The following is a 5,883-nucleotide window of genomic DNA, read 5'->3' as shown; positions in this document are numbered from 1 at the left end:
GGAATTCACGAAAGGCTTGATCTGAAAGGCGAAGTGATGACATCTTTTGGAACGCGAGCCATGAGGGAATTCTCGTGATCAAATACCCCTAAGTCTGACCTTTCTCCCTTTTCTCTCCTCGTGATGATGAGGGATCGAGGGTGGCAAGATCGGGTCGCGACTGTCACTAGTCAAATAAGTTTAGTTGAGATTCACTTAGATTATAATATACATGCTTTGATTCTATTATTCTTGTTGCCTAGTAGTTGGAATGCTATTGTTACTACTATTAGTAATTCTTCTAAGTCTAGAAGTTTGATATTTGATGAGGTTCACAATTTGATTCTGATTGAAGAGTCTATAAGAGTAAATCTAACCAACCTATGTAGGTAGAGGAAGATTTATTATTTGTGTTAGTAGGAGTAATGTGAAGCTAAATAAACATAGTAAATTTAAAACTGGTGGTGTTGCATGTTGGATTTGTGACAAGAAGGGACATCTCATAAGGGATTCAACTTACGTTTAAGGATGAAAAAGGTAAGGAAATGAGAGTAAGAGGGCACACATTCAATACATTTTTTGTCTTAAGATGCTTCACTTGAAATCAAATTGCAAATCTCATGAAACGTCAAGTTTCTTGATCTTGACAAAAATCAATAACAATGACTGCAGTATTCGACTATCGGGCAATAAGTATAGAGTTAAAGCATGTCCTTCATTATCAAAGTCAATTTCAACTCAACTCAATTGACTAATGATTACATTGAATTCACTAATACACTCAACAATTGATACACCTTCATCCATGTTTAAATGAAACAACATCATATCAAGTAGACCTTATTAGTCATAGAGGGCTTGCAAATGTTCAACAAGGCATTCATCATTCTTATAAAGTAATCTCTTCTTTCATAATTTAAAACATGATGTTACAACCCAATGTTAGTCGAATAACACCCAATGTCTATCTATCTAGCAATTATCAATTAGCATGCATAATTGACTATGCTTTCTTCCCAAATAGAGCTAAATACAGATTTTCTAGTACAAATATTCCTCAATTTGCTTCACCTTCAACTTAGTCAAGCTTGACTCTAATACAAATTGTTGTGAAACATAAGCATTCAAGCAATAAAACATATAAATATACATAACAAGGCAATAAATTGTATATGTATTTAAGTCAATGTGACACACACCATGAAAGCAACTAGGTTTCCATTATAAATTAGGCAATACAACACATATTACAATCATACTCAAGTCACTTAAGCACTTATTGTTTCACATCTCTCATTTACACCCAATAATCATACACAACACAATTGCCCGCAAAACAACATCAATTTTACAAATGAATTAACAAGTCTTATAACAACATTCATTGGCTGGAACACACATCTCTAGGATACAATTCAAGAAGAAGACCCATTTATAAAGAAAAGGTTTGGATCCAAAATAGGAGACAATATTTAGGAAGCCTAGTCAAATTGGAGACCACTCAAATATTAAATAAACCAGGAAACCTACCTGGGGTAGATTTGAAGGAGAGATCTACATCATTTGTAAAGAGAAAGGGAAAATGGGAATCGCGAATCCATGGCAGCGCATGCATGAAAGGGCAAGACTTTATTTTTGGGTGAGGGGCAAGACTTTTCGATTGATAGAGAAAAAAGGGAGAAAGTAGGGAAAGAAACTAAAGGACTCCAACCATAGATACAGGGACGAGTTTCCTCATAAGCAAGTTGCTTATTTTCTAGTGGTTGGAAGCGAATCCAAAACACACTTCAGCGACCGCCCAGCATATTTTGATAGAGCACGAAAGGGATGTCGATTTGGACATAAGAACATGCTCCGGATCTTCCATTTCGTGGCATCTGCCAGAACTTCTTGTACTTTTCCCATTTCGGTACTCTCATCCCATGCATTCATGCATTTGATTACTTTTTCAAAATTCGTTGTCTTTCTTGAAATTCCTTTAACGACTATATGCTCGCCTCAGTATCTTACTGACTAATGTGGCAAATTATTGGTCAAAAACGCGGGTCAAGGAATAAAGAAAGATAATTTTAATTTTGGCCACACAAAATGGATTTACGAAATGATGCAACAAATTATAAATGTGCGTCAGAGATGGTTCTATATAATTCGTTCATTAATTCTATGATACATCATGCAACCTAATATTTACATCCATAGCATCTTTTCGTATAATTGAGTTTATGGTGAATATCTCGATGTATTGGAAAAAAGAACATATATTATTATTGATGAATACATCGTTGTATTGGAAAAAAGAACATATATTCTTATTATATATAGCGTTAGCATTTGATTCATTTTATGAGGTTGATACTGCTGTGACATTCATTTCACGTGCCACTAAGAGAAAAGGAGAAAAATCAAGAACGAAAGGAACTTTAGAAAAAGGCTCACGACTGTCTAGCAATCTTGATGTTCCACAAGGCACATTCAAAGAAGGTTTTTTTCTTTTGGGTCAAAATTTAAAGAAGTTAATTAATAAACACTATAATTTAGTAGGTCAAAGATATGGAAAATCTGAATAAAGTGACACAGGACGTGAGGAGAACCGTCAGCGACACAGGCAAGGGCATTGTTCCATTGAATATGCCTCTTCAACACTTTCCATAAATATCGTCTCTCTCAACGCCCTAGCTCATCGTCAAACGATCTTGGCTATGCCGTTGCATTACAGGGCAAGTTCTCCACTGGCAGGCGGCCACTCGCTGCGAAACTTTCGGGGGGAAAGAAAATCGGATGCGTTTTCTGAGTGTGCTCTCTGCCAAAGGAGATTTGTCCGGCAATTCTTCTGCATTTATGCACATGGGCTTTTCGGGCAGTTCATTTGTTTGTCCATCCAAATTTCCCTTCGAGTTCATGCAAGCGATTCGGGAAGGAGATTTCAGCTTCCAGTCACAATCACAGTACGTAACTCCTCTTAGCTAACCTTAGCATGAAGATATACGCTGTTTTTCAGGTCATGGGGTTCCCGCATGCGTGTAAGTAAATGCTCTCTTCATCGCAAGGTTCTTTTTTCTTTCTTTTTTCACAGTCTATCTTTGTTTAACTTGAAAATTTATGATAAGAGAGTATTTGAACTCTAAATCATCTTACTTGTCCTGCATTTCATTTCTTCTAACAATTCGTTTTGTTCAACGAAATTGAAACTGGCTCAATTTCAGGATCGAGCTTTTATATGACTGCCATTTACTTGCTCTTCTAAATATGCTAGTAAGATTTCTTATGTGCTCAATATCCTAACTTTACCTTTAAAATGATAAAAAGTACTCAGAAAAATATAACAAAAAATATAACGTGGAAACAACCGGTAAATTTGACTTGATCTACGCATTCTATCTATACCATCGGTAGAAGTACCAAGAGTCGGTCTGTTTTTCAGACATTTTAATTCCCAATTTTACCTTGAATACATTTAATCTAAAGCGTTTCAACTTCCAATTCTCCGAAGTATGCATGATATTTTGTTAGAAATTTGAAATGTGGCCAAGACACTTTTTAGGTGTGATTATCCATTAACAACACTATTTTTCATGTATGGTGGCGTGACTCAATTCATGTGTGAAAGAGTGAAGGAAATGAGATGTCAATTCAGACGACGTGTAGTTCAAGTGCAATGCAAACTGAATGAATTGAAACGTGAAGCTGAAAATTACCTGTCATGGTAATATTCACATGCGAAATGACTAGGCAAATTCAATTTCAAAGTATGATGACATTCTAAGGAGAAATGAGATGGCATGTCAATATTTACATGTAAGATGACGCAACCATATCTGCATTTGAAACTTTACACGTAAAATGGCATAACATTTTGGGTGCAACACGACATGATGTAATGGAAATTCAAAAATGACATGGAAACATAAAATGGCAATTCCAATGCAACACAACATTGCAAACTCGGAATTCAAATATGATGGGCAAAATTGCATGACAATTCGGATGCGAACATAGCATGGCAATTGGGATACAAACATGCCAAAGGAAAATGACATGACATGACAATTTAGATGCAAACAAAACATGAATGTAACATGATATGGCAATTTATGCAAACATAACATGGTAAATCACAATTCAAACGTGATTTGGGCGATATGGACATAGACATGACATGACAAATTGAAATTCAAATATCATGGCAATTTAGATGCAAACATCATATGGCAAATTGGAATTGAAACGTGACATGGCAAATCAAAACTCAAACCTGACATGAAGAATGACATGACATGACATGACAATTTGCAATGCAAAAATCACATGACAAACTAGAATACAATCATGACATGGAAATTGTCATGACATAGCAAGTGGAATGCAAACATGACATGGAAAATCAAAATTCAAACATGACATAGTCGATAGGAAAATTGTTCAAAGAGTGTTAAACCTATTACACGTTTATCAATTTAGTGCCATTTAAATTTTACCAGCTTAAATCCATTTGGAAAATTTTAATCGGAAATTGCTAACTTGGATGTGAGCTATCTTGCGTGAGGTGGACAACATTGACATGGATAATTTTTAATAATATTTATTCTTATTCAATTTTTAATTTTATAATTTGTTTATTTTTGTTTTCTTCCTTCTTCCTCCTCTAGCTAGTCACTAAGGCCCAACGACTAGTTTGAGGTGAGGCTTGGTGAGGTCAACCTCGCCCATTGATGATGAGCCTCGCCCAACACTAGTGAGTTCGACCTCGCCAACCTCACCTTTGGCCGCTTGTCGACCACCACCGATGCCCACAACCGGCTAGAGAAGAAAGAAGGGAAGACCAAATAAATAAATAAATAAAATGAAAAAGCAAATAAGGAAATAATTAATTAATTAAATTAAATAAATATTAAACTATTATATAAAATTGTCCATGTCGATGCTAATCATCCCGTATGGCATGGTTAGTGCCCATGTTAGCAATTTCCATCCAAAATTTGTTGGATAAACTCAGTTGGCAAACATGAAAATGTTTTAAATTTGATTGGCAAAATTAAAAAAATTAAGATTGAAGTGGCAAAAGTGCAATAGGTTTATAATTTTTTGGACAATTTTTCATGGACAATGGTACAAGATAGCAATTCAAATGCAAACATAAGATATTAATCAAACTTCAAACCTAACATGGCAATTGGATACAAATTTGACGTGGCAAATCGGAATTTAAATATAAAATGGAACATGAAATGACATAGCAATTCGTATGAAAACATGACATGGCAAACAAAATTTAAACATCATATGGAATATGACATGACATAAAAATCACATGCGTAATGACATAATCTACATTGAAGATTTGATTCTCGAGATACCGATAGGCCTAAATTATACATTTTGTTACCATTACAGCAAAATGATATGATTCTAGGTCAAAAAATTATTTTGACAGAATAGCATTCCTAGACATGTCATTTTCAATTTCAAATAAAAGAGAAATAGTGTGGAAGTTACCTAGGGGTAAGTGGTTCCGGATTTCATATAGGTTCCACCTAAAACTTGGAACTTATTCATTGGAACAGGTTCCTCATTTTTTAAAGCCTAGAACCTACTCTACATACCTCTGAATTTGCAACCCATCCTATCATGAGTTCTAGGGTTAGTTCCAAGATCTATTCAAGTTCCATCTATATTATTAATTGAACAATTACAGTGAATTATCTCATTTAATTCCATTAGTTGCTGCTATATTTCATTGATTATAACTTACATTTGATATATGAAAATATAAAACCTTAAATAGTAAAAAATCTCAGTCATAAGATAGAAGCTCAAACTAATTATTCTAGATTGTACACTATTTACTTTAGAATACCGTAGGATCGCATAAAGCCATAGATCTAAAAACCATAAAAACTTATTCCA

The sequence above is a fragment of the Eucalyptus grandis genome, chromosome 5 (genome assembly GCF_016545825.1).
Source record: "Eucalyptus grandis isolate ANBG69807.140 chromosome 5, ASM1654582v1, whole genome shotgun sequence".
NCBI classification, from domain to species: Eukaryota; Viridiplantae; Streptophyta; class Magnoliopsida; order Myrtales; family Myrtaceae; genus Eucalyptus; species Eucalyptus grandis.
Note: the sequence above shows the minus strand (reverse complement) of the source record.